Genomic DNA, 20,776 nt, shown 5'->3' with positions numbered 1-20,776 from the left:
TTCTGGCCAGGTTTGGTGCTTGCTGCAGACATCTGTGGCAGAGCTACAGTTTAATCCTGCAGGGAAACATAGCAGGCATACCGACAGTGCTCAAGGAAAAGAGAGAAGCCTTTCACTGCGAAGTTAAACCAATTCTTCTCTGCCCTTCTCTCTCATTTTTAAATTGGAATCGGTCTCACTTGAGGCAGGGCAAGAGGATCCCAGCTCCTAACCTTGAAGTGCTCCTTTCATTCAGCCTGGACCTAGTTTTGCATTTACATTTAGCTCTAGCTCCTCACAGCATGTAAGGACGTTAACTTAGATGTACCCAGTTAAGTATCATCCGATCATTCAAAATCCCCATCTCCCATGGAGTTAATCGATTGCATGGTCGTTCCCCGCCTGGGTGTGGGCTTCCATACAGCTCATCGCCAAAGAACACCTGCTTGCCGGTCTGTGTGAGGTGGGTTTGAGGTTGTCAGCCTAATCTCTCCATGTAGACGTCACCCAAAGCCACCACCATAGTTGTCATTACTTTGTCCTTTTCTTGGCAGTTTCCTTAAAGAAACTTCCTGGGACTGAACACTAGGAACCGGATTACGGACTCCCACCTAGCCACAGTCGCTGCAAGCCTGGCACCCGTCTGGGCCGCAGATAACCTACACTGCTGCCAGCCACACCACGCACCTTTGTGAACAGAGGAACTCATTCTCTGAGGCTGCTGAGCAGCGCCTCTTGCCAACACTAAATTCACATATAACACAGGAGGACGAGCATTATCAGACCCTGGAGCACGGCACCTCCCTCCCTTAGACACAGCTGGAGCAGACTTAGTGCTGGATCCCATGACTGGACTTCCAACATATGCTGCTCAACCACCGGTCTGAATGGGGGGCAGCAAAACTTTTCTCTCCAGCATCTTGGGAGCAACAACCCAGGACAAGTAACTGAAGGAGAGAGCCATCTATAAATCTGGCACATTAGTATTCCCGGCTCCTGCTGGGATGCAGGCTGTTCTAAGGCTCGCATTTTTGCACCTGCCAACACTGGAGAGTCTACCAAAGCTGGGATTAATTGGTAAAGACTAAGACAGGAGTGCTGTCCTGGCCACATTCAGCTTCCGTTGTCTCACCTCACAATGAACCTGCCTCTCCTATACTGTGTGCAATTCTCCCGAGGCAGCATCAGTGAGCACAACTAACAGACTCCTCCTTGAATCAGTAGAGCTTATGCCACTGCAGTGAGGTGGATTTGCACTTGGCTGGCAAGTGTGGCTTGATCGTTGTTTTGTTTTGTTTTGGTCGCTGTAGAGAGGAGGCATGTGTCTCATCCAAACCCCAAGGCAGCTGGAGGCTCATAGGCAATTCAGGGTGAGGGATACTCCCTACTGCCTTCCTAACAGAAGGATGTTTTTAAATTCAGAGAAGTTCAAATGCAGAGGTGGAGAGGGGAGGAGGAAGGGGAAGGTGGAATGAAGCCATCTCATTGCTTCCCCTAGAGAACCAGTCCAACATAGTTTTCTGCAGAACCCAACTTGAGGTTTTTGGGGGGACCAGGCCATAACTGAAACTCAGACCCTACGGAAATCTGAAAGGAGCTTTTCCGGGACTTTCACCCCACGACTCCTTCCCTCTGTGTAAATCACTTGAGGCATTGTTTGTAACATACAATCAATCATCATAACGCAAGAGTCTCCCACCTAGCTGTACACCTGCTAAGTGATGGGCTTTGAATGCCTCTTGTAGGTCGCTGTTCCACCACCTGATAAAAAGTCCCCCGGGAGGAGTTCTTCCGGCTGGCCAACCTACACCTCTGTCCAAATGGCATCATCCCTCAGAAATCTTGCCCCATTCACTCCCCGCAGAGTCTCCTTTATGGATCCAGTGGTGACATTTGAGCCATTGAAGGCAACCAGATTGCGTGGCTACTTCCACATCTACAAGGTGACCAAACGATCCCTTTCAGAAGCATGGTGTGCTTGCAGCTGAATATGCATTGGGCATGGGATATCTGTTTCTCATCCCATCATGTCCCGCTCGCTCTCTCACTCAAAACTGATCCCTAAACAAATGGAAAATAAATGTAGGAGACTACCAGGCTTTCCCTCACTGCCAAACACCAGTGCTTGAAAGGATCAAGCTGAAACAGCTCTCAAAGAGGCCTGGGTCTTCTGCAGGTTGGAGCATGTGGAAGGAGTAAATAGAAGTAAAGCGTTGTAGAAATCAGGATACTAGGGGACTCTTCGAGAAAGCCAAACCAAGCTCTTCAAATCCTGGCTCTTCTGCCTAGTACATTGCTTACTTGCCATGGTCAGGCCTATCAAGTTCAATGGGCTGTTCGTGTTACAGTACTTGCTTACAGGACTGGGACTTATGCAAGGTCCCACAAGAGGCAGATGACGCACAGAGCTCCTGCTTGGGGAAGTGCTCTGCTCTATAAGATCAATGAGGAATTGTAACACCGCCGCCTGGGGAAAACACAGCTCAGGATCTCAGAAAGCTGCGTATGGTAATGACTGGGGTGAGACAGAAGTGTCCACATGCCCACAAACCAGAAGTTCGGTCTAAAGGAAAACAGCATGGAGAAATAACAGATGGAGGGGATGAAGGCCAGGTAACTCAGGACACGTCCCCAGTGCGGAAGTGTCATGTGCAGCCTGGCACAGGGTATCCACCACAGCAGTTCCCACCCCAAACACAGGATGCGACTCTCTCTCCATAGCCAGGGGAGGCTGTTACACACCTGCACTCTACCTGCCTGCAAGCAACTACCACTTCAGTGCACGCAGATGGTTCTCTGTAAATAGGACACACTATTTAATCCTGTCAGTCAAGGAAACATTCATGTTTACTACAAAAACTGAAAACTAAAAGAAGTTGCCAATATAATTAAAATTGGATTTCCACAGCAAATGAGACTAATACGGATCCACTTAATTCAACATCCTTCCTCCCACTGTAGCCAATAGTGTGCTTTGGGAAAGGGGAGATAAAAAGCCCCCAGTAATTCACCTGCTCGATTCTGCAATGATGTATGTAAGGAGGACAAACCCTCTTGACCCCTGCAGGGCATCAACTGGGGCTCTGAAACCTGAGATTTGATTAGCATTATTATCTTAGTTTACATAGCTAATTGTCGCAGATATATCAGTTTTCACGTAATTAATACCATTGTCATGTCAGGTGTAACTAAAAATTGGATTGTGCAAACAGAATCACAGCGATAGTAACAGATGGAAACCGGTCATTACTGACTTGGGGGTTGGTTTGTTTTGTGTTTGTATAAATGCACAGAAGCACCAAGCAGACTTGATATGCATAATGATGGAGGCTCCAAAATGAACAAGCCAGTTTTGAGGGGTGGGGAAAATGATGGAGGTTTCACGTCATTCAGACCTGGTGGGACTCTACCTATGCCTGGGACACATGTACAGACGGCTATACCTTGTACAGGAGGGATCGTGTGGACAAATGGGGCGGGGGTGCAGCTCTCTATGTCCAGGAAAGCTACATGTCCTTGCAAGCTGACACTGGCACCCAGGGTGGATGATTGGAGACTCTGTGGATCGAAATCCATGGAGAACATGGCACAGGGACACAGTGGTGGGAGTCTACTACAGACCTCCTCGCCAGGATCAAGAGCTTGACCAGGAGTTCGCCAGGGAGCTGGCTGAGGCTGCATGCTCCTGGTGCATGGTTGTCACGGCAGATTTCAACCACCCTGACATCTCATGGGAAGAGCACTCGGCCACATCCGAACGGTCACAAAGCTTCCTCGTGTGTGGATGAGCTCTATCTGACCCAAAGGGGAGGGGAGCTCAGGACAAGTGGTTGCTCCTCAAGGGAGCAATCCTGAAAGCACAAGCAATGTCTATCCCGTCTCAGAGGAAAGGCAGCAAAAAGGCACAGCAGCCCCCTTGGCTCTGCAGGGAACTAGTGGACCTCCTGCATCTAAAAAGAAACACCTATAAGGGATGGAGGATGGGATCCACCTCAAAGGAGGAGTATTCTGCACTAGTCCGGACCTATAGGGAGCAAACCAGGAAAGCCAAGGCTGAACTACACGTATCAAGGACTGGCTACATGTATCAAGGACAATAAAAAGTCCTTTTTTAGATATGTGGGGAGCCAGAGGAAAAGCAAGGGTAACACTGGACCCCTGCTGAACCATATGGGTCAACTGACAACTGACCCTCAGGAAAAAGCCAACCTGCTTGATGGGTATTTTCTGTCGGTTTTTCATCAGCCCCCAGGGACGACCCTGCTCAGTACAGTATGGGACAGCCAGGGCGAGGGAGAACTGTTACCCTTCATCAGTGTTGACCATGTGAAGGAACACCTTCAGAGGCTGGACACCTTCAAGTCAGCTGGCCCAAACAGCTTACACCCCAGGGTACTTAAGGAGTTGGCTAGCATCATAGCCCAGCCCCAGCACGGATCTTCAATAATTCCTGGCACTCAGGTGAAGTGCCCAAAGATTGGAAAAAAGCCAATGTGGTGGCTGTCTTCAAGAAAGGGAGGAAAGTAGATCCAGAGAACTACAGGTCCATCAACCTGACCTCCTTCCCTGGGAAGATCTTGGAGAAAATCATCAAAGAGACCATTCTTGACAAACTGGCAACTTCTTGAGGGACAGCCAGACTGGGTTTGTTGTGGGTAGGTCGTGCCTGACCAATTTCATTTCCTTCTATAACCAGGTGACCTATCACCTGGACAAGGGAGAAGAGATTGACATCACTTAGCTTGATTTTAAAAAAGCTTTTGATCTGGTATCCCACGATCACCTTCTAGAAAAACTGGCCAATTGCGGCTTTGGCTACATCACAGTCTGCTGGCTGGGGAATTGGTTTCGAGGTCGGACCCAGAGAGGGGTAGTTGACAAAGTTGATCATCGTGGTGCGCTGTGACCAGTGGGGTCCCTCAAGGGTCTGTCCTTGGGCCTATCCATTTCAATCTTCATTAATGATGTGGACACTGGTGTCAGAAGTGGACTGGCCAAGTTCACCGATGACACCAAACTTTGGGGTAAAGCGTCCACACCCGAGGACAGGATGGTGATCCAGGCCAACCATGACGGGCTCGGAAAACGGGCAAATGAAAACCTGATGGCCTTCAACTCTGAAAAATGCAAGGTTCTCCACCTTGGGAAGAAAAACTTGCAGCATGCTTATAGGCTTGGCAGTGCTACACTTGCTAGCACCATGGCCGAAAGGGACTTGGGTGTCATGATTGACCACAAGATGAATACGAGCCACTAATGTGATGTTGCAGCTGGCAAAGTGAGCAAAACTGTGGCTTGCATCCACAGATGCTTCTCTAGCAAATCCCAGGGTGTCATCCTCCCGCTGTACTCGGCCTTCGCAAGGCCGCAGCTGGAGTACTGTGTCCAGTTTTGGGCTCCACAATTCAAAAAGGATGTGGAGAAGCTTGAGAGAGTCCAGAGGAGAGCCACGCGCATGATCAGAGGTCAGGAAAACAGACCTTATGATGAGAGGCTGAGAGCTACAGGACTTTTCAGCCTGGAAAAGCACAGGCTCAGGGGGGACCTGGTGGTTACCTATAAATATATAAGGGGTGTACATCAGGATCTGGGGGAAAAGCTGTTCACCAGAGCGCCCCATGGGATGACAAGGTGAAATGGTCACAGACTTCTCCAAGACTGTTTCAGGCTGGACATAAGGAAGAACTTCTTTACTGTCCGAGCCCCCAGGACCTGGAACAGCCTGCCGCCGGAGGTGGTGCAAGCACCTACTCTGGATTCCTTTAAGAGTCAATTCAACGTCTATCTTGCTGGGATCCTGTGACCCCAGCTGACTTCCTGGCCCTGGCTGGACTTGATGATCTTCTGAAGTCCCTTCCAGCCCTAATGTCTAGGAAATCTAGGAAATCTATTAAATTAATGTTAGGGTGGAGAGCTCAGGGCACTGGTACCCAACCATCTGGCCCCGTGGGCTGGATGGGTGACACAGGGTCGGCCCCCAGGTCAGATCCAGTGTGGGATCAACATATGGGGTTGGTTCACAGACCCACCTGCATGTTTCTCAGCTGTGCAGGGCCACATTATCGAGCAAACAAGACTCAGCACAGGTCCAGAAATTTAACAGTGGGGGAGCAGCAATGATCGCTGCCCCTGCTCCCCCACCGCCAATTTTCTGGACCCTTTGTGGGGGGGGTCCCCACAGGCCAGGTGACACAGGTCCGCAGGCCACATATGGCCCAAAGACTCAGGATTGAGCATCCATGACTTAGAAGATAAAATCCTTTAATATTTAGGTTGCCACTTTGAGTGGGAGATAGGAGCGAAGTGACTGAAATGATATAATCTGATGGCACAGATGAGTTTATGATTAAGGCACTGAATTAGGATTTGGACATCTGGACTGAGCTCCACATCTGCCACAGAAGGATGCCTAGGGGCCTGGGACATTTCACTTGACATAAAATTTTCAAAAGTTCATCATGTGAGTTGTCATTTTCAAAAGACACTTGGGAGTCAGTGTCTCGTTGTCTCTCAGAGAAACCCAGGTTCCTAAGTACTTGGGTCCCTTTTGAAAATGAAACAGAGGCTCCCAAGTCACTTATGCACTTTTGAAAACATTACCTTTTGGCCCCTCAGTACCTCAGTTTTTATCTTCTGTAAAATGAGGATGAGGCTTTCATTCCTCACAGGAAGGGAGTCACCATGTGGCACTCAAATACTGCAATGATGGGAACTACCTAAGTAGCTAGCCACATAGGGCTAGAATCTACTCCACCTATTTGAGAGGCAAGCAGACTTAAGCCCCAAAGCGTGGTTTTATTACACTCTTCTTAAGTCCCTAAAAATGGTTAATTTTAATACCAGTGCTGAGTGGGTGTCCTCTTCCTCCTTGCTCCGTGACTCCGTTTAAGGGGCAGATGGTGATGTGCAACAAAAGTAGATCCATTAATGGATTTTCAAGGACTGGAACAGGGTAGAACAAAATCACACTTAGGCACCTAAATCCACTTAGATGGCCAGTAGGTGGGATAAAATCTGGCCAATAATTCCTTGATGGCTATGCAGACTAGGGGTCTCATCCCATTTCTTCATCACGCAAATCACAGTTATAACTGGTCGCCATTTAGAGGCTCTCTCAGTTGCAATTTAAAATAGTGCATGAGCATAAAGACTTTATTCCCCTTAGAACTTGCAGGTAAGGACTGAGGAAGGCTCTTGGGAAACAAATGAAGGGAAGCTTCCAAGTTTCCTAATTTGTTCTCTACATAGAGAACTTCAGCTCCTAACAAAGTCACTGTGGAACATTTTGCCAGAATTAAATCCATTAATACAAATCTTTGCATAAAATTTTGGGAATGGAGGTCTCAGGACGACACAATGCTGTTTAACCTTGCTTTCCTACTGACCAAAGGAAACTCACAGTGTCCGACTCTGGGCTGAGTCGGTTCAAATTCCACCTGCTTAGGAAATTCTCCGCGGGGTCTGAAAGACGTGACGGGCTAGGAGGAGATCAATAGGAAGATGTAACATGGCAGAAAGAAAATGACCCCGTGTAGGTGAAGAAATATGGATAAAACAAAATTATTTGATTTTGCCAGCAGCATGAAGATTTACTTAAATCAAAGCACAATTTGCTGTGTAGTCCTAAGCCATAACTGTGAGGTTTCATTTTACTTTATGACATTAAATTACACAGAACGGACTTCCATTTTGAACAGTCCCTGGAAGGTTTTCTTTCTTTATGAGAACCATTTCATAATAATGATAGCAAAAATATAGAATTTATCCTCTTATGGTAGTAGCCAAAGTAGCGCTATTTACCATCATTCATCACACACGCAACAAGAGAGGCAAATACCCCAATGGTAACAAACAACAAATAATCAGTAACAAAACCAACAATCAGATAAATCTTTCAACAGAAGAGCCAATGCCATTTCCAAAACTTCACACAGAACCGAATGTTTCAGTAGTGTCAGGAGGACGCTACAGTATCAGCAAGTTCATGTGGCTGGGATATATTTATGGTGGCATGGAGAATGGGCTTCCTTTTTGAACAGTCCCTGGAAGGTTTTCTTTCTTTATGAGAACAGTCCTATAGTAATGATAGGAAACAAATCTAGAATTTATCCCCTTCTTATGCTATAGAAATAATGCGTCCAAAACGATATTGTCATCCAGTGATATGTACATTTTATAGGTTTAAAAAGATCCAGTTTTTCAAAGCTTAAAGTAATTGTTGGCACAACTAACTGAGAACATAAAATTAAAGTGGGAAGTGTTAACAAATATTGGGAGTTACTTAAGGATGTCCCACTGGATGCCTCAAAAGCTACATTTCCATATGAAAGAAGCTAAACTGGGCAAGAAGCCATCCTGATTAGAAGATGTGCAAGTAGCAACAAAACAGAAAAAAAAGTCTATATATAAAGGATAGGGGAAAGGGAAATATATGACAAAAATGTTTAAAAATATAAGTGTCTGGGTAAAAGAAATCTAAAAGTATAAATGAAGTATCAATGGCCAACAAAATTAAAGACAGGAAGAAGGTATTTTTAAAACATATTATAGAAAAAAATAAAAGCCTAGGTCAAGCATTGTTCCACTGTTGCCTGCAAAGGATAAAGTTGTAAATGGGGATGTAAAAATATATATTTTCGCTTGCCTTCGGAAGAAATCACAATGGTATAGCCATTTATAGACATTATGAATGGAATAAGGAGTTCATTACCTGTAGCAGACAGGATATGAGGCAACAGCTTCTAGTTACACATTTTAAAATTAATAGGCTTGGACAGCTTATACCTAAGAGTTTTAAAAAGCAAGCTGATGAACTCTCTGAACCACCAATCTCAACATTTAACAATTTAGGCATTTCCATAGTTTTCCATAAGCTGAGAGAACTGCCAATGTAAGTCCAATGTAGGAGGGGGAAGGATAAAAGGCATGGCCCATGGAGCTGTAGGCCAAGTAGTCTCAAATTAACCAATCCATTAACTGATCTGGGACTGATGTCAGACTATGATCCCAAAAAAATGATATCAGCAATGCCAGTCAGGCTGGTTCCCTGAGATGTAGGTCTTGTCAAATAAAACTTATCACAAAAAAAAGTTCTGGTTTAGAAATGCAGCTATGCTGATACAGAACTTGATACGTTGACCCGAAATCTTCCCTTCAGTGGGATTATCAGACCACACAGATGGATCAGAATTGGCTTCCTGACAGATCTCAAAGTGCACTTGTTAATGGGGAAATATCAATGAGCAAAGCCATTTCCAACAGGGTTTCTCTCAAGGACTGGCTCCGGGTATTACAGTCAGTAGCATTATCAATGATCTAAGTGATGACATAAAACCTTTGCTGGAAAAGTCTGCAAATCACTCATCAGCTGAGGGGGTGGCAAACAGTGAGTAGGACAGGTTTTTGTTGCAAAGCAGTCTGAATCACCGGCTTAAAACGGTCATCATTAAAACAAAAGTATGTCTCAATACAGCAAGGGAAAACATCTGTGAACCAAGAACACAAGTTTTACCTGCAGGATGGACACATGTCTGCACAGAAGCAACAGTCTGCCCCAGCTAGGGCAGTGCTCTGCCATCTGCTCCGAGCCCAGAAACACGGCAGTGAGGCCAGCCCAGGTTCATCTCTCACAGTCACTGGAGACTGATGTCTCAGAGTAGCCGGGGGAAATGCCCTGGAGCTGTGCTTCCCAAACTCTTCCTCAGCATGACCCCATTTATGGTCCCATTTCCTCAGCACGGCCCCTCGCTCCCAACCCACAGCCCTCCCCCACCCCTGCAACCTCATCTACTAATGTTGTGACCCCATATGGGGTCGCAACCCACAGTTTGGGAACCACTGCCCTAGGGCATCTCCTCTGGTGTACTTCCAGGTTTGGAGTATGTCTACAGGCAGAGGTAAGTGGGGTCTACTCAAGGATGACCTGGCCAGAGCAGGCTACTACTAGAGTTACCAGATGTCTGGGTTTTCCTGCACACATCCTGTTTTTTGGTCCTCTGTCCTTTATCCGGGTGGGTTTTTGAAATACATGCAAATGTCCAGGTCTTTGCTCTGTCTCTGCTTTTTCCCCAGCACTTATGGCATGGCTGCTTGGGGCTGGAGGCAGTGGGGGAAGGCGATTGGATGCAAGGGGATCACATGCTCAGTGTGTAGGCGCACAGATGCAGGCAAACAAGACGGAGGGTGAGCTGCATGGGGGCAGGGGGCTGCAGGTCAGGAGTGAGGGGCACCAGCAGGGTCTGGGGAGCAGGTACAGAGGGTCAGGCGATACCCTGATGTGTGTGTTTGCGTAATGTACATAATGGTGATTGCATACAGCTCCAAATAAATTTTACTTTTGTATATTGGGGGAGTTGTGGGGGAGTGTGTGCAGGGGAGAGTGGGGGTGTGTGTGGATGTGTGGGGTTGTTGGGGATGTGGATGTATTTGTGGGGGGGTTGTGGGGGGTCTGTGGGGGGAGTATGGGGTTTATGGGGAGTATGTTTGAGGGGATGTTTGGGTGTGCATGTGGGTGCGTATGGGGTTTGTGGGGGGTTGTGTGTGTGTATGTGGGGTGTGGGGGAGGGAGCAGGGGGGTGTGGATGTGTGGGTTTTGTGACGGGGTATGGTTGGGAATAGGTATGGAGTTTGTGGGGGGGGGTCTGTGTATGTGTGCATGTAAGGTGTGGGGGAGGGGGGTGTCTGGGGGGGTTGTGGGGGGCCTGTGGGTGTGTGGGCAGTGTGTTTTGGGGATGTGTGGGCATGTGTGTGGGTAGGTATGGGGTGTGGGGGGGGTTGTGAGATGCATGGAGAGGGAGGGTGTGCGAGGTGTGGCTGGGGGGCTGTGCGTGTGAGACTGCACATGGCCAGGCCACCAACTCCATCGTGCGGAGCTCACATGCAGTTCCCGAGTTCTCCACCCAAGCCCGAGCCCCATGCGATGAAGCTGGCAGTGCAGGTCATGGGGTTCAGCCAGGGAAAGGGCAGAGCCAGCCTGGCTCCATAGCACAGAGCTCCCCGCTTTCCCCATGATCTGCATGTGGCAGTGAGCAGGGCCAGGCCACCAGCTCCATTGCACAGGGCTCCCCCGGGAGGTGCACAGCTCAGGCAGAGAACCTGGGAATTGCATGCGAGCCCCAGGGAGCCCTGCACAATGGAGCCAGGTGGACCCCACTGACCCAGGCTCCATGCTTCTGTTGCCTCATCCTGGGCCCCTGCCAGCCCCAGCCCCAAGGCACTGGCATGGCCCTTGCACCCGTGCTTTGCTCCTGCCCACCTCCCTTCCATTGCCCACCGCCACTTCCCTACCTGCAGGGCAGGGGTGGGAGTGCAGCACTCACTGCCTCCGCAGAGTGAGCGGGGTTCAGCCCCATGTGAGCACAGCATGGGCAGCACAGGGCTAGGCCAGATACAGTGAATTTTTAGGCACCCGCCCATGGGCCAGATGAAATCGCCAGGTAGGCTGGATCCGCCTGCACTGCAGGCCATATTTTGTCACCCCACCTTAGATAATGAACCTCAGTGCACTCCTGGGGTAAAAAGGGTTAATATGACTGTTGGATGAATAACAAAGGGGATGCTACATAGGAGCAGGGAAATGATCTTGCCTCTGTACACCGCACTGGTGCTAGCCCACCGCACCCAGTTTTGATGCCCAGAGTTCAAGAAGAATGTGGAAGTGCGAAATGAAATGTTAAAATGAAGTCTCTCTCACTATCAGGCAGGACTCGGCCAAGATTAGTAGTGATGAGCAAACCACATGGCTGAGAGCTTGGGTTTGGAGTCTTCTCACAAGTATCCAAATCTCCTGCCTCCAAAACCTAGACAAATGCTCCAAGAGACAGGCTTTTTAATGAGGTTCTTAGTATTTCTGGTGTCTTGTCCCAGGGGAACCCTGAAAGACACAGTCACAAGACAGACTAGAAGGACAGGTGACAGAGGTACCCAACACTTTGAGAGTCTCAGAGGAAGTTTGTTCCTGAAAACTGACCTTGTTTCAAGTTGACAGAAGGCTGTATTTACCGTCCCCGCTGCCCAGGTATTGACTAAGGATGCTGTTCCTAGTGAGGTCCAGTGCTACTGGCAGTGTGAGCACAACCACATAACATGAAGGCTTTGAGAGTGTATGTAGAGAGACGGATAAGCAGGAACAAAAGGTAGGTGGAAGGACAGAATATAGTGTGTTCTTTGAACTAGAAGACCCAACAAGCTGAAGGGTTAATCACCCACATACGATCTGGCAAGCAGACGGCGAAACGCATGCTTTCTATGATTTCTATTTATCTAAGCTACATCTGTCTAGCTTAAATCTTTCTGAGGTGCCTACTGGTGTGCTAAGAGCTGACTTAACCTACATCATGTGTTTAGATCACATTAAGAATAGTCAATGCCATTACAATCTGGACGTTTGCCTCCTGCCGCGTTACCGCAGAGTAAAACACATACTTTCAAAAGGACGGATGATTTATTTCAGGTTGAAAAATAAATAAATAAATAAACCGAGAACAAATACAGATGTCTTAAAGAGAGATAAGTGCCCTGTGAACAGCCCTCTGGACTCACTCCCCGCACTGCCCAACAGCAGATGGACAGAGCAGATGACTTCTTGTGCAGTACAGAAAAGACAAAATCAAAGAACCAGCCATGCATACACCTAGCTGCAAATGCATCCCATAGTAACTCAGTCTACAAGGCAGTTTGCAATATTTCATTCTAACTATGCCTACAGCAAAAGGGGAAAAAAAACTACATACACATTGGAATAAATAACAATTTATGTTAAGTGTCATTTACTGGAACATAGCACACCGAATCACACAATTTTACTGTATTAAACCTATTTCCCATTTTTTAAAAAAATCCAGTGTTTTTGGACAGTACATTTAGTCCAAGTACCAAGAACTTTTGAGGAAGTACCACAAAACCAACAACTTCATGGGCTCCCAACCCTACAGGTGTTTTACATTAAAAACAGAGGTCTAGGCTCAAATTACAGGCATGCAGCAAAGACAGTATTATTACTCCTCCCAGGTGAGGCGTAATAATACAAAAGAATTAAAATATTTCCGTGTCTATGCATCTAAGTCAGGTTTATGAGACAGAAGTAAGGTAACTATTATGTTGTAGCACTCAGAAGTGCATCAGTAGCTTAAGGGAAAATGGAACCCAAATGGTCAGCGATCCCGAAGAATGAAGTATGAGGGAAAGATGGTGAAATAACCTGAATAACCGAAATCCCAATATAGATCTAGATATAAACTGAGGTGTGTGCATGTGTCAGAGACATGGATAGATCAACAGCAAGAACAAGAATGTGTTGACAGAGTGAGACAAACTGAGGTCAATTGAGGTCTACGTAGACCTGGCCTTTTATGTCAGAAGTACTTAAGACATGGGAGAGATGCAATGTGACAGTGCAAGTCTGTTTACTGTGGCTTCTCTGGGCATCTCATATCTTTTGAAAACATAATTACAAAAATGAAAGTAAAGCAGTTCAGGCCTCCAGATAGCCACCCACACCGTTCTGCAGTTATTGAACTGCCCACAAGAAAATCAAAGCTAATTTACCAGGCTTCCAGCTATGCCGTCAGAGGGCCTACCCACCAGCTGTCAAGGCACCCTTTTCCCAGAAGCCCCCCAGAAAAAATAAGTGAATTTAGCAGCATTACAGAGGAGTGAAAATAATGACATTATTAAATAAAACACCACGCATTACAACAGAGAAACCAACCTGGCAATCTACTACAAACCCTTAGCAATGAAGCAGAGAGAAGGAACACTGCCTCTCCTTTCCAGAGGCAGCTGTCATGAAATCCTAGTTTGTCATTCATGACACTTGCAGTGGACCCAAATGCAACCCCCCAGGAGAGGGGCAGGTCTGTGCAATGCCACGCACACTGCTGGTGCCTGAGGAGTGCAGGCTGGCCATGAGGAGCAGCAGGTAGCGCAGATACCTCTAGCCTTGGTCAAGACTTTCTAGACAGGACGTTGTATTTGCTTCCAAAACGTCACAAGACCCCCGTCAGCTGAGCAAACACACTGGAGCAGCTCACTTCCTCACCACTGCCCGTTCTACTTTCCCACGGATTTTAGACCCCTCCGCAGCCCCTGCACAGTGGCCTTTCTACGTGAGAAGCCTTGCACGTGGGCTTAAAACAGCAGCAGCAGCTGCCACAAACCCGAGCTGAAGCCAGCCGACGTCGGTCTACCACCCCCTCAAAGAGGATAGCAGCCTTCCTGAATATTAACACGGCTGTTCATGCGATACAGACATAAGAGACTAATGAAAGCCACTATCTCCGCATGCATTTCTAAACAGCCTAACCACCAAGAGGATGATGGTGGGAGAGGAATCATTTCACTGAGTCCCGGAGGAGGCAAGTAGGGACAAGCTGAAGAGGTAAGACTGTAGGGTGAACACAGGAAAACAATTTTTAGTTGCCTATTACTCCATGCAACGATCTTGCTGAGAAAAGAGTGGAAAAGCCCGTTCGCTGGGACCCTTAAGGCTAGACTAGAAAAGCCTGGTAAGAATGTACTGTAAAAACCCGAGAGATGACCTAAATAGGACTTACGTTTAAAAGATTTATGGGAAATGGAAATCACTACATCACGTCATCCTCTACCAGGAGCCAAGGAATATTAGGAGCCTTTTTTGGAACAGCCGATTTCTTCAGCAGGTGCACAGGGAAGGCTAGAGGGGATCATTGTTGTTATTGATGATTTAATAGGGCTCCCCCAAGTCCTTACTGGAAATGAATGGGGCAGGGTACAAATGGTGGCTGAATGGTGGAAATCCCCAGCCACCCCAAAACCAATCAACCTGACCAAGATGTCTTTCCTTCAAACTGTTACATGTACGGTCTCATGGCATCTTTGGAATGGTACCACTTCCCCCAGGCAAATCTTTAAAACTAATGAGAAGTTGGCAGCAGATGCAGTGCAAAGAATAGCAAGGAAGCCGAGGAACAGCAAGGGAGTTCTGACTGACGTAGCATTGTCCCATGTGCTGCCGCTTCATATGTCAACACGAAGAGGCAGCGGCTGCCTTCGTGACACCGAGCTCTACACAATATCCCACCACGCGCATTGTCGTCCTGCATATAGAAAAGCTCATTTCATTCCCATCTGTAGCTTTTGTGCACTTCTGCTGAGCTCAGCCTCTACCGGTATCTTATGCAGCCAGGTGCATCACAGTTGGCAGCAGGGGGGAGCAATTAGATTCTCGCAGCATCATTTCCACCTGCAACTTTTAGGGAACACATTCATGCAATTTAAAAAAAATCCAGCAGAGTTATGATTAAAACACAGTATCTAGAGGAATAATGGGCTACTTTGCCAATTGACTGGCTTCCCAGAGAAAAAATCATGTTGTGGTGAATGCACAAAAAAGGGACTCTGCAGATCTGGGCTGAATTCACACACAGCAGCTTCTGCCTGACCTCAGGTGACCCACTCTGTACTCGAGTTCCCCATCTGTAAAACAAGGCTCAGGATGTTTCCTCATCAGGTGTTTTGAAGGTAAATCCTTTAATGACTGAAGCACTCGGATGCTCAAGTAATTGGGAGCTGCATCACCATCACACTCTCTAAGGTCAGCCAAGGCCACCCTCCTGCAAGTACCACCTATGTGCCAAGTTTGTTTGGCATAAACATTTGGGAGCCTATTTTCTGTAGCCACTGCTCAGCTCTGGATCTCCTTCCCCTTTGCGATCCATCAGAGCTGAGTCTGGCTATCCTCCAGAAGCACTGCAACATCTTTTTTTATCTGGCCAGGCAGATGGGGTTGTTTGGGGGCATTTTCTGGGAAATGTTTTTCTGATCTATATTATTTTATTTACTATATTTATCCGGTCTTTATAGCTTATCTGTTTTTTTTACTGGAAATCACCCTGAGTCTCTTTCGGGGAGGGTGGCATATAAAAATCAGAAATAAATGCTAGAAACCATGGCCTGGCTCAGCACAAATATTTTATCTGTTTTTACATGGTAGGAAAGACAAGAAGCAAGTGGGAGCCTGCAACACTGGAGAGTTTTCTGTTCAAGAGAAGCTAGCTATCCCCTTGCAAGAACATGCAAGACCGACGTCATCCTCTCAAAATGCTTCGAGCTCACAAAGGAGTTGAGTGATGCTGTGTGTGCAGCCCTGGGAGCAGGGAAATAGGACAAGAAAAGTGTCAGTGCCAGCTCGTCAGGGTTGGACTGGGACAGACTGACACAGGTAACACAGCCTTAGGCCCCATGGGAAGTCCCTGACATATCCGAGGGCCCTGACTCTTTATTGTCCTTCGGCAAAACTTGCACAGTACGGGCTGTTTTCCCTGCAATAACATTGCATTGATCTGTGCTTGTGGGTGTTTGGGTACAGGGGATGTTTCATAATGAGAACTGTCCAAAACCTGAACAAGACAGAATTCAGCTGGGTTTCCTGCAAACTCAGCGCTGAGCCCAGGCTTTATCAAGCACCCTCAGACTGTCCAACAATCTTCATCTGCGTTGGACGCAAACCTGGATGTCAGCTTTGGTGCGTGCTTTTCAGCTAGAAACCATGCAAAACTCACTGAAAACTAGGCAGTCAGAGTCAAGCTTTCCTCCGAGTCTCAACACACAGAAAACTGAAGCGAATTCAGACACGACCGATACCACCGCACGGAAACCAAGGGGAGCTTTGCTGAAGTCCCCGCTCTCTGAAATCTCCCCGTTTTGCTCAGAACAGGCGCCGCACACCCGTCCAACAAACACTTCTCCCTGCACAAGGCAAACTTGATTCAACGCCACCCGAGGAAACGTCTCGTCTAGAGGAAGAAGTGTTGGACTGGGGACCAGGAGTCCTAGGGGGCTAATCCTTAAGGGACCGGGCGCGCCGTTTGCCGCCCCCCACCCCGCCTCGGTGGCCCAGCACTGTCCCCCTTGGGAAAAAGAAGTGCTGCCGACCAGGAGCAAGCGGCTGGCCCCTTCCCCGACACCCAAACCAGGGGTAGGGGCCGACTGCGGAGAGCTGCCCCTTGCCAAGCCGCGACCCCTGCGACCGGGGCGCGTGCCCGGGCTGCCGGTGCCCGCCGCGGCTCGGAGACCCCGGCCCCGCGCCCCGGCAGCACCGGGGGCGCCCCCGCCCCGCGGCTGGCAACATCTGGGCGGGGGCCTCCGTCCCGCGCCAGCCCGCCCCGCGGCCGCGCGGACAAAGGGGCGGCGGAGGCACTTACCGCCCGGCGGGAGGCACTTACCGCCCGGCGGGAGCGCGGGGCAGCGGCGGCGAGCCCGAGCCCGAGCATCCTCCCCGCGCCGCCCTGACGTCACGCGGCCGCTGCCTGTCACCGCCGCGGGCGGGTCCAGGTGCGGGGGGGCGCGGGGCGGGGGGGCGGGGCTGTCTGCGGGGGTCGCAAGGCCGTCCAGGGATGCTGAGAGTCTATCCGGGGTGTCGCGAGTCCATCCCGGGGTGCCACACATCTATCCAGGGTGCCACAAGTCTATCTGGGGTGTCACGAGTCTATTCTGGGTGTCCCGAGTCTATCCGGGGTGTCACGAGTCTATCGGGGGTGTTGCAATTCTATCCTGGGGTGTCGGGAGTCTATCCCAGGCTGTCACAAGTCTATTCTGGGGTGTCACGAGTCTATCTGGGGGTGCCACGAGTCTATCTGGGGTGTCACAAGTCTATCCCAGGGTGTCGTTAGTCTATCCTGGGGTGTCCCGAGTCTATCGGGGGTGTTGCAATTCTATCCTGGGGTGTCGGGAGTCTATCCCAGGCTGTCACAAGTCTATTCTGGGGTGTCACGAGTCTATCTGGGGGTGCCACAAGTCTATCTGGGGTGTCACGAGTCTATCCCAGGGTGTCGTTAGTCTATCCTGGGGTGTCCCGAGTCTATCGGGGGTGTTGCAATTCTATCCTGGGGTGTCGGGAGTCTATCCCAGGCTGTCACAAGTCTATTCTGGGGTGTCACGAGTCTATCTGGGGTGTCACAAGTCTATCCCAGGGTGCCGTTAGTCTATCCTGGGGTGTCCCGAGTCTATCTGGGGTGTCCCGAGTCTATCGGGGGTGTTGCAATTCTATCCTGGGGTGTCGCGAGTCTATCCCAGGCTGTCACAAGTCTATTCTGGGGTGTCACGAGTCTATCCAGGGTACCACACATCTATCCAGGGTACCACACATCTATCCAGGGTGCCACAAGTCTATCTGGGGTGCCACAAGTCTATCCCAGGGTGTCGAGTCTATCCTGGGGTGTCATGAGACTATCCCAGGGTGCCACAAGTCAATCCGGGGCTGTTGCAAGTCTATCTGGGGGTGCCACAGGGCTACCCAAGGGACTACCAATTTGTTCGGGGGGGCGAGTTTGTCTGGAGGTGTTGTGAGTCTGTCTGGGGGCAGCAAGGCTACCTGAGGGGCTGCTAATGCATTCAGGGGGGTTACAAGTCTATCCAGCAGTCCCATGAGTCTGTGGGAGGGGGACTGCAAAACTGTACAGGGCTGGACATGAGTCTATCAGGGGTGTCATGAGTCACTTTGGGGGTTTATTACAGTCCAAGAGGAAGTCACATGGTTATCCCCCCCACTTCCTCTACAGGTGGGAGACGTAGGTGACAAATCAAAGCCTGGAATGGTCCCATCAGTGATGCTTCAGGAAAAGCCTGCACAGTAGATGGGAAGGCCAATGCCCAAGACCAGCATCCTGATCTCTGGAGCTAACATAACTAGCACAGAGGCGGAGATCAGGAAACATCAGCTCTGCTGGGATGCCCACTCTGTGTGGAGGGCTTATACTCATCTCCTGAAGCAAGTCCTCTTCTCTCAACTTAGTCATGGTAAGAGGACACGGAGGACAGAGAAGTTCCACAAGGACACCCTGAAAGCACACCTTAAGAAGGGTGGCATCAACCTTACAAATTGGGAAGTGCTTGCTGCTAACGGGTCTCAAAGGCTCTTCATCAGACATCAAGCTACAGCCTACTTTAAAGAGAGCCCTCTTGCTCAGGAAGCCAAGAAACAGCAGAGGTAGGATGGAAAGCACGCAACATCCTGGCCAACAGCTGTGCCCCCCCAAGGCACCACCTGTCATATCCATGGAAAAACTTGCAGAGATTGGACTCCTCGGACACCTTAAAACTGACCAGTAATCCCCCCCAGCAGACATTATCCCCATACTGAGGGACAACCATATATTTGTAGGGGGTCACAAACTATTCAGGGGGTGCCACAAGGCTCTCCAGGGGGAGCCACGAGGCTCCTGGGGGTCTCATGAGTCTATTGGTGGATGCCATGAATCTATTGGGGGTCATGAAGCTATCCAGGGGGCCATGAGTCTATTCAGAGAGCCCACAAGGCTATTGGGGTACTGCAAGTGTATTTCATGGTGCTACAGGGCTACTGGGGATACTGTAGGACTATTCAGGGATGCTGTGAGGCTACTGGGGGTGCCCTAGGCTACTTGGGGTACCACAGGACTATTCAGGGGTGCAGCAAGGCTATCAGTGGTACCACAAGACTACACAGGGGTGCTGCGAGGCTATCAGAGGTGCTGTAAGTCAATCCAGGGGTCCCTTGTGCTCAAAAGGTTGAGAACCAGTGCTCTAGGCAACCAGCAGATGAAGTCTCTGTCCAGAGAGGGAAGCAATATTAGTCCCATTTGAAGCACGCAGGACACACCCTGACAGTCTAGGGATGAGCCCAGCAGATGGGTCCAAAGAGAGGCCGACCTAGACACAATGGTGAATGCAGAGGAAACTGAGCTGAGGGGCTAGGTATCATGCCAGAGCTCTCTCAGGAAGTATAGGTTGTAGCCATGTTGGTCAAGGGACATGGGCAGACAAGGTTCATAGATTCATAGATGTTAGGGTTGGAAGGGACCTCAATAGATCGTCGAGTCCGACCCGACCCCCCCCCGCATAGGCAGGAAAGAGTGCTGGGTTCAGATGGCCCCAGCCAGATGCCTATCTAACCTGATGTTCAGTCACTGGGTCAGACCCTGCTGGTGACCTCCTTCTCCCCCCATCTCAGAAGCTGCCCACACTTCAGTATACATCCACTGGGGAAACAGTGATAGTGCACCGCACAGCAGCCAGTCCTAATATAGTTATAAAGCACAGAGATGAGCTTATCCAGGGCAAGATGAGGCCACTGCAGTGGTTGCAATTTTAAAAGATGTTGTGGAAACTCGACATTTGTTTTCCATCTAAGCTTCTAAGCCATGCCATCACGGGGTTTCATAGTTTCATAGTAGCTAGAGTCGGAAGGGAGCTAGGTAGATCATCAAGTCCGACCCCCTGCCTTGGCAGGAAAGAGCACCGGGGTCAGATGACCCTGGCAAGGTGCTCATCTAACTTCCTTTTAAAAATCCCCAGGCTAGGAGCCTGCACCACTTCCCCTGGAAGCCGGTTCCAGGCCCTAGCCGCCCTGACTGTGAAGTAGCGACTCCTAATATCTAATCTAAACCTACCCTCCGCCAGCTTGTGACCGTTATTCCTGGTCACTCCTGGCAGTGCACGGGGGAACAGGGACTCCCCCAATACCTGCTGATCCCCCCTGACCAGTTTGTAGCAGGCCACAAGGTCCCCCCTTAACCTTCTCTTGTGGAGGCTAAACAGGTTCAGGTCCCGTAGCCTCTCCTCATAAGGCCTGCCCTGCTGACCCCTGATCATACGAGTGGCCTCCTCTGGACTCTCTCCATATCGTCCACGTCCCTCTTGAAGTGTGGCGCCCAGAACTGGACGCAGTACTCCAGCTGCGGCCTGACCAGTGCCGCATAGAGGGGGAGGATCACCTCCCTGGACCTGCTCGAGATGCATCTGTGGATGCAGGACAAGGTACGGTTGGCCTTCCTGACTGCCT

At 49.3% G+C, this 20,776-nt stretch overlaps 1 protein-coding gene across 2 annotated transcripts in view; it reads right to left on the bottom strand.

Moving 5' to 3' along the window:
• MAPK4 (mitogen-activated protein kinase 4) overlaps positions 1 to 17,256 on the bottom strand; it is a 142,081-nt gene extending 124,825 nt beyond the window's left edge. The window contains exon 1 of one of the 2 annotated variants that reach the window (XM_090037787.1): positions 17,160 to 17,256. The gene's annotated coding sequence lies outside the window, so the exon portion shown is untranslated. The remainder of the gene's footprint in view (positions 1 to 17,159) is intronic. The other variant, XM_090037788.1, reaches the window with a different exon arrangement.
• Between the last annotated feature and the right edge of the window lie 3,520 nt (positions 17,257 to 20,776).

The sequence above is a fragment of the Crocodylus siamensis genome, chromosome 3 (assembly GCF_052110815.1).
Source record: "Crocodylus siamensis isolate JL-2025a chromosome 3, ASM5211081v1, whole genome shotgun sequence".
Taxonomy (NCBI): Eukaryota; Metazoa; Chordata; order Crocodylia; family Crocodylidae; genus Crocodylus; species Crocodylus siamensis.
The sequence above is the reverse complement of the archived record's forward strand: the minus strand, read 5'-3'. Positions and strand labels throughout refer to the sequence as shown.